The sequence below is a fragment of the Etheostoma spectabile genome, unplaced genomic scaffold (assembly GCF_008692095.1).
Source record: "Etheostoma spectabile isolate EspeVRDwgs_2016 unplaced genomic scaffold, UIUC_Espe_1.0 scaffold00570073, whole genome shotgun sequence".
Taxonomy (NCBI): domain Eukaryota; kingdom Metazoa; phylum Chordata; class Actinopteri; order Perciformes; family Percidae; genus Etheostoma; species Etheostoma spectabile.
Genome location: NW_022605513.1, coordinates 19814 through 31449, shown reverse-complemented (window position 1 = coordinate 31449; position 11636 = coordinate 19814). Strand labels below are relative to the sequence as shown.

The 11636-nt window shown below is 39.2% G+C and overlaps 1 long non-coding RNA gene across 1 annotated transcript; it reads right to left on the bottom strand.

Moving 5' to 3' along the window:
- Positions 1 to 8310: 8310 nt before the first annotated feature.
- Positions 8311 to 9795, bottom strand: LOC116685596 (uncharacterized). The gene is made up of 3 exons (XR_004330988.1): positions 9709 to 9795; positions 9342 to 9409; positions 8311 to 8373 (listed from the first exon to the last, which is right to left on the bottom strand). It is a non-coding gene; the product is annotated as an uncharacterized LOC116685596 (long non-coding RNA).
- Positions 9796 to 11636: the final 1841 nt, after the last annotated feature.

The following is an 11636-nucleotide window of genomic DNA, read 5'->3' as shown; positions in this document are numbered from 1 at the left end:
ATTTTGCAACTAAATGAACAGTTTGAACCAGCCTAGGCACTAGCCATGGTGCAAGGATGACATTTTAATGTTATCAATGTTGATGTGAGTTTTTTGTACAGCTGGTGACACACGCCTAATCCTCCCTGCAACACTGCTGATCATGGCCCTAACTCTGCTTCAGAGACTGCTTCAAAGACCATCTCTGCTGGTATGTAATAATTTATATAACATTCAACATACTGTTAAAATAAAGTCTCCAGAAAAGTTTTATGGTAGTATAATTGTCCCTTAATTAAGAATTTCCTTTTGTATGGCTGTTTTTTTTGCAAATGAAACGATGAGCAAAACCATTGTGAAACTGTATTTTTTTTTTTAATTCTTGTACTTTTACAATTTTTACAATTGTAACAGAATGTCTTGTGCAAGATCTACAGTACTCCTTGAGTGTCTCTGATGATGAGATACAAGAAGCTGCAGTTGACCAGGGAGCTCCTCTGGCTTCTGTGGATTGGAGCACTCGTAACGCTCTCTTTTTGAGAGATGGAGGGCAAAGAGACCTTACCTTAAATAGCATGCTGGCACCAGGGGAACGTGGAAACAAAATCTGCAGTCAATGTGGGATCAACTGTGCAGCTGTCAGATGCAGAGACTGCTTACCATGTCCATTCCTCTGCGCTGAACGACATCAGCCGTCACAACAAAACCTACATCCTTCACAACCGGATGCTATGTGTGCTGGTTTCTTTCAGCCATTGCCTCCAACCAGTTGCGTTGTGGATAATGCTGTTACACACTGTGGTAAGTTATGGACTTTTTGTGAGAGTGTTTATTCTGTATGTCTAATTGTCGCTAAAGATGAATTATCCAAACCCATTTGTGTAATGTTTTTTTAGTACGGCTTTTGCCTATTGAGATGCCTGTCCAAATCTGTCGCTGTCCACCAGAGGCATTGAGGGTCATCCAAGGAAGGCAGTTGCTTTGGTCACAATAAATGGTAATTATGTGAAAGATTTCCTTTTGTCCAGTTAAAAAAAAAGATTCATATTCAACAGACACAATAATGTATATCTTAAAGAAATGTGCACATCAGTGCCAAGTCACCAAGCTTTATATATGATGCATACAACATGGAATTCTAAGTTTGACAGTCATAACATTACAGTGGAGGTAAATGTTACTTTGTAGGACGGTATGATCCAACATGCCAGAGCTAAGCTGCGAGGGATGCCAGGCTACTTGGACTGCAGAAGTGGATGACCTTATACAAAGTGGCTACTGGCCCGCCACCCTCATTTTGCGACAGTTTATGAGGAAGACTTATTTTTTACTTTTGAGAGCATGAAGATGGCATCACCTGGAATGTCCTGTCAGGCATTTCTACGAATGCTTGAGAAGCGGACTGTTCGCTTTGGCCGTGTCAGTATTTCTTTCTTTATTCTGCAGCATCCTACATTTTTTATGTTTTGATATTAGAAGTTCTTTTTCGAATTGTTTTGTGCTGTTGTTTTTTTTAATAGACTGGAAAGCTCTCATCTGACAGCTTTCAGAAAAGCTTTTTTGAATGGGCTGCTGTTCAATATGAAGTTGATGCCATTTGCAAAGAGGAGCAATTTAGCTGTCCTGCCTGCACTCCAGCAATGCTTGCCGTCTCGGTTGACGGAACCCGCAAGCTTTATCGTTTCAAGAGTACAGCACGTATTTACTTATTAGCACATGTGTATTAATGACCGTAAAATTGACATTTATGTATTGTACAACCTTTTACTACACTATATCCTAAAATGTTAACTCTGTTGTTGTTTTTTAGATCAGAGGAGCGGCCGATCTTTGATGGTGTCTTCATTGCTAATGATGAAGATGTGACCAGATTTGTGGACCAAGTACACACCAAACCAAACATGTAATTGCACTTCTATCTGAATATTTAAAGTCAATGACATAATAAGTCATAGTCTATCAATATTGTCATGTATTGTGATATCTACCTGTATACTTGAATTTAAAAAAAAAGCCATTAATGCTAATTTGTTTCTTGCCCACAAAAAATTATTTAGAATTGTTCTCTACAATGACTGTTGACAAGATCATTTGTCAATTATGATATTCTACAATGTAGGTCACTGGAAAAGGCATTTGTGGTGGGAGTGTTGGCAGCCCGAGAGACTTCCTGCAGATCTAGGAGTAAGGTGGATGAGGAAGGACTGGAGCTGGCAGTTTGCAGGCACGGTGTCTTGCTGTCTGCCCTTAATATGTTTAGGGGTGAAATATATGCATACCCCATGTTCTTACAGAACCAGCTTGCGCCCAAGCACGACATAACCTTCTTCTGTATGGATGTTGCATGTAAATACTGGCCCTACCTACAGAGAGTTTGTTTGGACTGTCCAGAGCTCCAGTCTCTTCAAAACATGAGGCCCTTCTGTCGGTTTTGCATGCTAAAGCCCATGACTTCAAATGTGAGGTTGGTGTAGTGCACAATATTCTTATACAATGACATAAAATCCCCAAAAGTGATAAGAAATAACAATTATATACCACAGTAACACAGTAGTATTTCTGTGTTTGTGTATGTACAGAATGTTTTTTTTTTTTTCTTGCATATTGTGTCAGTTTGAATTTTGATTAGGCTTTAGTTGAATTCAAGGGGGCTTTTGGGACTTGCTGAATGTATTTGGTTGTTTTTACTGAATGCCCTTGATATTCAGTTTGTGTCCCTCTGTCCAGGTAAAATGGAGTGGAGCCAACCAAGATGGGGCTGGTTCGACATTAGGGGGAAGTAGAGCAGTGTAATGCGTTTCTCTCCAGAATAGCGGTCACTACAAAGCACATGTCAAAGCAGTACCATATAATTGTACCTTTATTTATAGAAGAAAACATTTAATTAAAAGGATATTCTTGCAGAACAAATCTCTGTGCCCTTGCAGGACGCAATGACATGCTTACACTCCTCTCCATGAGATGGAACCAGCAGAAGTTTCAAAACCTGGCAAATTCTCTTTCCCAAAGATACCATAAGGTAGATTAAAAGTGGTAAAAACATTGTCATGGCTCAAGTTCTGTGATATATACTGTACAGATTATAATTACCTAATTAATTTTAGACTTCTAGAGCTCTAAATGTCCAGTTGGGGGACCTGGAAACTCTGAAAGCCAAGCTTCAACTGCAAGAAAAAACATGGAGGAATTTGTGCAAGATGTGAAAGACTGGGCAGATGGTGAGATAATTCTAAACATTGTCTGACATAAAGATTTAATCTTTTTTTATATTGGTGCTGTGTTATTCACTTTTTGTTAGGAGAAACAAACCACCAAGACACGACACAGGCTTTGTGTCAGAAGATTGAGGCCCTCACATCAAGTATAAAAACAAGATCTCAACGCCTCTACAAAACAAATGGTATTTTAACATTTAAGTCTGAAATGTTTCCATAAGTCCATAAAGTTCTAAACGATAGTGTTGATTGTTGATTCAAGTATATTCTCCACATTACAATGAACTTTAATATTGATAGTGAATTTGCTGTAATTCCAACAACGTAATTTACATTATGTAATTAACAGATAGTTTTTTATTTTTCGTTTCACAGACAGCAACAAATGTCGACACAGAATTAGACGGAAAATAAGGCAAGAAAAGACCACTTTGCAGACCATGCTAGCCAAGTACAACAGCCTTGTAACACCCGAGCAAGCAGTTTGCATGGATCATATTCTGGACACAGAACATCCCTGGCCTTGGCAAATAACACAAGAAGGTACGCAATATGTATTCTGTTCGTGCTATAGTATCTATAAAGTAAGGAATCACTGTCTGTGTCTGTTCTTTGCTTTTCTCAACAACCAACTCATCCAATAACGAGGTGGGTTATTGCTATGTCAAGTTATTTGGATGTGAAATGTTAAAGATTTCATTAAAAGACATTAACCTCTCCAAATGGTGTTTGACTCTGGAAGCTGTGTGCCTGCAAGCGAGAAAGCATTTTTTTCTACAGGCACCACAGTAGTGCATGTGAGGGAGAGAAATGATCTCTGAAACTACATTGTTTGTGCAGTGGTCATTCTCATCTACACACGTATGTGTTACAGGCGCTGTTGATTTCAGCACAAAAAAGGAAGTCTTTGATAGGGTCATGGCAGTTCGAAGGCTTCAAGAGGAGAGAAGATCCTTGTCAAAGAGATCAAGCAGCACTGGGATTCTCTGAAGTCCCATGCCAGAGTCTTGTCTGAGTGGTCTTTCCATCAGAGTGAAAACCCAACAAGGTAAATGTGAACATCTATTTGAAATGTTTGTATCACGTTTCATAAAGTCATGTTTAATTTTTTTGACTTGTTGCTTACCTGTATAGTGACACATTTTGTCCCTTTTTAAGGACATCTCACAGAGAATGCGAAGAAGGGTGTCACTTGCCTCATCCGCAGAAGGCTGAGGCAAATGAAAGAGCTGCAAAGGCGTGCAAAGAAGTCTACCTGCATGTCCTGTCTAACCCAGAAAATGACAATCAGTTTTTTTGCACTACAGATAGTTCAGATGAATTTGACTTTAGCTCGGAAAGTTCAGACTCCGATGTTGACGCTATGTAAATACTCTTCAAAAATACTAAAATACTACTACAATGTCATTGCACCTGATTTGATTACATTTTATCTTAAACCTACCCAAATACCGCCAACAATCTAAGACTACAAATCACAGCACAAAGACTAAGCATAGCCTAGTGTTAAACAGTGGTGGAAGTATACATATCCTTTATTTCATTAAAAGTACTAATGCCACACTGTAAAAATACTCTTTTACAAGTAAAGGGAAACGAAAATGGTAGGCCAACAAACACGGAGTAAAGGAATAAAACAAAATCTGTGCTAAATGGAAGGTGGACATAATTAATGTTGGCTACTGATGTACAACCACATTGCACATTGTTATTTATAAATGAAATAAACAAAATGTTAGGGCCAATTTGGGGTCAGTTGGACTACACTAACGTAGTGGAGTAAAAAGTAACATATTTTCTCTGAAATGTCGCGGAGTAGAAGTAGAAAGTGACATAAAAGAAAAGACTCATAAAGTACAAGTTCCTCAACATCTCGAGTGAAGTACAGTACTGGAGTAAATTTACTTAGTTACATTCCACCACTGTTGTAATGTTTTAAACATGTAAATTATTTTTGAATGTACAGGCAAAACTCATTTTTTCCCTGTATTGTATATGATGTGTTCCCTTATGGAAATGTTTTGCATGATGTTTTTTTAATAAATTATGAACGAACGTACTTAAGTTTTGACTTTTTAATGTTTTATGCCATTATAACTTTGTTATACTGCTGAAAAGAGATTGAGGCGCTCTCCTTCTTCTAACAATGGCCATAACTGTGCTTTTGAATTTGAGATGCAAAATGTGCAGATAGAGTGACAAATGAGTCTACAGTAAGTAACATGTGACAGGCCGAAATGGCTTGGTGATAGGAGTTTAAGAGATCACTGAATAAATTATAATTATAGAACAGTCTATTTATTTCTGAATAGATTACATTACAAATCAAAGTTACATCCAGGACACCTGACTTATAGGTCCGGGCCCGCCCATTTTGACCCAGGCCTAAAGTGAGTAGTGAGTGATTTTCATTCTAGCAGTTCATCCAATAAGCAGCCACTGACAGTGTAGTGAGAGTGAAAGAGCCGCTGTGCAATTTGCTTCAGTCTGGCTACATATCACTTTCTTTGTTGTTTTTAATTGTAAGAACAGTACAGGCCAAATGTTTTAACACACCTTGTCCTCCAATGAGTTTCCTTTATCTTCAGGACTATTTCCATTGTAGATTGTCACTGAAGGTATCAGAACTATGAATGAACACATGTGGAATTATGTACTTAATAAAAAAGCGGAAATAAGTGAAAACATGTCTTATATTCTAGTTTCTTCAAAGTAGCCCCCTTTGCTTTTTTGATAGCGCTGCAAACCCTTGCTGTTCTCTCAATGAGCTTCATGAGGTAGTCCCTGAAATGCCCCCCCCTTATTAATGGAGTTGGGACCATCAGTTGTGTTGCACAGAAGTCAGGTTGATACACAGCCAACAGCCTATTGGACGACTGTTACAATTCATATCATGGCCAGAACCAATCAGCTAAGGGAAGAGAAACGAGTGGCCATCATTAATTTAAGAAATGAAGGGCAGTTGGTCCGGAAAATTGCAAAAACTTTGAATGTGTACCCAAGTGCAGTCGCAAAAACCATCAAGTGCTACAACGAAACTGGCTCACATGAGGACCGCCCCAGGAAAGAAAGACCAAGAGTCACCTCTGCTGCTGAGGATAAGTTCATCTGAGTCACCAGCCTCAGAAATCAAAAGTTAAAAGCCTCAGATTAGAGAGCAGATGATACCACACAGAGTTCTAGCAGCAGACCAACAAGTGCAAAGCATCTGTGGGAACTCCTTCAAGACTTATAGAAGGGACTACACACACACACAGGACCAGCTGTTATGGAAGGAGCTACACACACAGGACCAGCTGTTATAGTAGGGGCTACACACCGGACAGCTGTTATAGTAGGGGCTACACACACAGGACCAGCTGTTATAGTAGGGGCTACACACACAGGACCAGCTGTTATAGTAGGGGCTACACACACAGGACAGCTGTTATAGTAGGGGCTACACACCAGACCAGCTGTTATAGTAGGGGCTACACACACAGGACCAGCTGTTATAGTAGGGGCTACACACACAGGACCAGCTGTTATAGTAGGGGCTACACACATAGGACCAGCTGTTATAGTAGGGGCTACACACATAGGACCAGCTGTTATAGTAGGGGCTACACACATAGGACCAGCTGTTATAGTAGGGGCTACACACACAGGACCAGCTGTTATAGTAGGGCTACACACATAGGACCAGCTGTTATAGTAGGGCTACACACATAGGACCAGTTTGTTATAGCATCCAAAATTCTACAATGCCAACTCTACTTAGAAATATACCAATATGTTAAAAACTACAACTCCCACTATAGCCCTACAAATGTTATAAAGCCAATGTACTTGTAGTTCTTTAGGGCTGGGTGGCTGGACTCGTTCGGCTCCTGTGTTTCTGCTGTCTGCCGTGAATGGGCTTCATTCCATTTCAGATTCCCGCCGGCAGGCCGGCCGAGCAAACAATGCATGAGACAAATACATTAACTGTATTTTATTATCTTTATTGTTCGAATCCTCAAATGCAACGTTAGCCAAAATCAATATTGAATATATGTATTAGTATATTTTCTAGTCATCAAGCGGTACGTACTATGTCCCTTCCGAAGTACTTACCTAATTGTTAAAAAAATATATATTACGGTTCATAACTTACTGCAACAAAACTGAGAAACGTGTTGTTGCTAGTGACAAAACCTCTGATTAAATATGTGAACATTGAAGCCATACTAGCGTTAAAGACCTGCTGATAGCTGTCCAATTCTCTGATATTCGGGATGTCGGCTTTTAATGCGCCCTGCTCCGCTTCTGTCTTACAGCATACCGTTATAATTTCACCGGTGATAAGACTGAATTGTTATTATTAAAATTAAGAAATGCATACCATGACAACATCGAAATAAATGTTGATAGATGTAGCGTTTTAAAAATAGCAATTAACAACAAAGCAATCCAGCTTCCATGGCAATAGCACCTGTGAATAAATGTTGATTGAAACATTGGTTATTGGGCTAAAATACTAATAATTGCAAATTTGTATACAGCTTCTCTGCTGCAGCCTGACTGGCAGAAAGAACCGTGCTGTTGCACAAAAGATGCTTCATCTTGAAATACATTAGTTAAAAACGTGCAGATATTAAGAAAAAAAACAGATAAACAGGCCTCTGTACACAAAACAATATATTTTTAGTGTGCATTTCAAGAACTGCTGTGATACTGAGTTGCAGGAGGAACTGGTCTTACCATCTGATCCAAGGCCCTATCCCTACAGATGTTCATTCCTGCCAACCTGCTGTGCACTGACCCTGCTCTGCATGTGATGCATTATATATTGCGCTAGATTCCTCTCAGGACAAGGCCTAGTATTCTCTACCTACATCTACTTACCTGGTCAATGCAGGAATTGTCTAGTGACCATAATCAAAACCACCATGTACTCTTTCATTTCCTGTGCGCTTTGTTTAAATGAGCTATTGATTTTATCGTTAGTTATTATTATGTTTGATGCAATTCAGTTTGCAATGTTTTACAACAGTGTTGAATGGTTTTATTGATGCGTTCTGAGTCAAGGTCACATAAAAACTGTTCCTTAAAACAAGATTGATATTATACAAAGTTGGAGCTTCCACAGGACAAGGAACACTGCTTCTTCTATGAATAGTCTTTGGCTGGCTCCCAGGTGTCGTCCCACACTTTGCCACTGTCCGTAAATTAAAGACAAACACAAAATAAAAGTTAAAGAATAACCTCAGCTGTGACGTGGAACATGTCCTCTGTCTTAATTTCATGCTACATTTACAGAATTCCACAATAAAACAACAAAAGTCTTTCTGAGAACATTTTAACAAATGTACAAATTCATAATGATGTTGTAACTACAGTATTGTCACTATATAAACATGTTTCCAGTCCAAGACACTAGTTTAAAGGACCTACCATGTTGAGCAAGGTGTCCACTTTATTTTGACTTCTTCTTTTCCCTAAAACAAATGACAGACAAAAGTTAGAATTAGTTAAGAAGGAAGTAATGGTTGTAATAACTTTTTAAGGACATTTCTGAAAAAGCACAGTTGTCTTCTATAGCATAATTCAATATGTCAAATTATTAATCATTTCCTGAAATGTATTGAAGTATGCGCTACAGTATACATCTTTGTTTTCGAGTATACTGAAACCTATCAGTCGGGGTCCATATGGTAAAGAATTACATTTCTGGTGGAAGTGTGTAACACATAGCACTAAATGTCCATAGTTCATAAATCACACTCCCTTCATAGCTGCATTCCCACATTACAATGTCTGGACATTAACTGGGTGAAATGTATGTGTCCTGTACAATGTCCTGTTGTGTGCTACACGCGTGCAAGTAAAACTCTGGGCCATGTTTGTACTGGATTTCCAGGACATTGAGTTCATATGAAAATAGCTCATGTTAGCAGATGGAACATGGGCCAAACATCAAAGTACACATAAAAGACATCAAAGTCATACATTTTCTCTCAAAGATGGTTTCTGTCATTTTGAATGCTACAGAAAGGGTGTTTCACCTTATAACAGATGAGGTCTGCTAGTGATTGAGTTGGTAGGTAGAGGCAAGATTTCTCCTGATGTTGTTATTGACTGCACCAAGGCATAAAGAGCAGAAGTAACAATGGGGAAAGTACTTACATTAACAAGTCTTCTATCAACGATGCATTCATAAGGGAATATCTTTTGTAGACGGTGTTTTCTGCATTCTGAAAAATGACAAATAAAACAAAGCAATATATGAGGTTTGTATTAGACTTGATTAGTTTTAGGTCAGTGATCCTACCCATTTAGCAAAACTATAGCAAAGTGTAGCAAGCTTACATTGACATATCAAATTATGTTTAAGTTACTAATCAATACAAATGTTTTTTCCAAACTGCACTTGATGTTAAGGTTCCCCCACTTGCCAATCCCACTTTAACCTCTGATAACAAGTAAGACTCTGGTCACCTCATCTTTTTGCACATTGACAGCTTTATATCAATTTATTTACTATAGCTAATACCTTTCATTTTAAGTTTAATAGCTTGTTGTCGTCTTGTGACACCTGCTCCTGGCTGCATAAAGGGAGATGAATCATAGACCGATGTGTGTGGAGGAGGCTGAGATGAGGCAGAAGAGAGAGCAGGAGCTGAAAGAGGCTGAAGAGAGCAGGAGGCTGAGAGAGGCAGAAGAGAGAGCATGAAAGGAGCAGAAAGGAAGAGGCTGAAGAGCAGAGCGAGAGCAGAGCTGAAGGAGGCTGAGAAGAGCAGAGGCTGAGAGGAGGCAGAAGAGAGCAGAGGCTGAAAGGAGGCTGAAGAGAGAGCAGGAGGCTGAGGGAGGCTAAGAGAGAGCAGGAGCTGAAAGGAGGCAGAGAGAGAGCAGGAGGCTGAAAGGAGGCAGAAGAGAGAGCAGGAGGCTGAAAGGAGGCTGAAGAGAGAGCAGGAGGCTGAAAGGAGGCTGAAGAGAGAGCAGAGGCTGAAAGGAGGCTGAAGAGAGAGCAGGAGGCTGAAAGGAGGCTGAAGAGAGAGCAGGAGGCTGAGAGGAGGCAGAAGAGAGCAGGAGGGGCTAGAAAGGGTGAGAAGGTGACACGGGCACCAGATGTAGAACATATTCTCCATCTGCATCTGGTGCTGCTGACTTCTCCTCTGGAACAACTGGGATGGGTGCAGTTGCGGAGCCTGCAACATCTTCAGGAGCAAATAATTCTGCAATTGTTAAATGTTAATATTAATTAAACTGGGTAGAATATTAGTAACACAAAATACATATAAAATACTTAAAGTTTTTTTAGCAGCTTATGTAGCAGCATATCTTAACGTATTTAGGTTGTTCAAGGGTTACCAATTAATATCATACTCAATAGTATTCTCATTCAGATTTTCCCCAAGATTAACTAACCTTGGCCAGTACAGTAAGGACTTAGCCTAGTACATGATGCTTGCATTCTATAAGGTGAGGCACTGGTGCTGCAATATGCTGTCTTAAAGTTTTTACTAAGGCACGTTAATGTATGTTGATATTAGTAATAGTATATGGTTGAATGTCACATGTCTATGGGGGAAAAAGTATACTTTGTCTTGTCATAGCACCATTTTTTCTAATCTTAAACAAAGGACAACTTACTTCTCAGCAGATGTTCATAGAGCTTGCTCATCTTTCCTATGATGTCTTGAGCAACCCTTTGGCTCAAGAAAATGTATAATGTCACCACTTAGCTGGCTCTTGCGGTCTTGATGACCAAAAAAGGATTGGCTTGTATCCAAGAGCTGTCAATTTTAAAACCTGCAAGAAAAACAAAGGCATATGTATCCTCTGGTTAGCATCACAGGAGATGGTGGTACAGACTTTATGTTCTAGTCACAATAAACAGCACCATCTCTAGAGCTGTAATATCTTTGAAGAATCGTGGTTCGTAGCAGCCCTGATGCCGGCACTTTTCTTTTGACAAGTAAATGTAGTCTATGTGAATGTGGATGTTTATCATTTTGTTCATCTTCATTTATCAAAGGAAATCTTTTGCAATTATGCACTGACTGCATGCACACAGACATACACAGCTACTCAGAACAGACATTCTGATTTGCTGACCCTTGTGCAGTGGGTGTTCAGGCCTTAATCTCCCCCTAGGGTTGCCCACTAACTGAAACATCATTTTAATTACAATATGGTCAGATGCCATATCCAAATCCTAGGAGCTGCAATTTTTTGTTAAAGTTAAAATGTTATATCCATATGATTATGCAATACCATGTTACACTGAAGCCTAGAAAACAAGTTGGCAAATATTATTATATTTATATATTTATATAATATAATTATATTTGTTTAGTACAGACTAGAGTTGGGTGGTATCCAAATTTTGATAATGTCAAACCTCCTCCCTATTTTACCGTGGTATACAGTATTAGTGTGACTAACTAAAATTAAGACGTGAGGGTCAGACGGCATCAC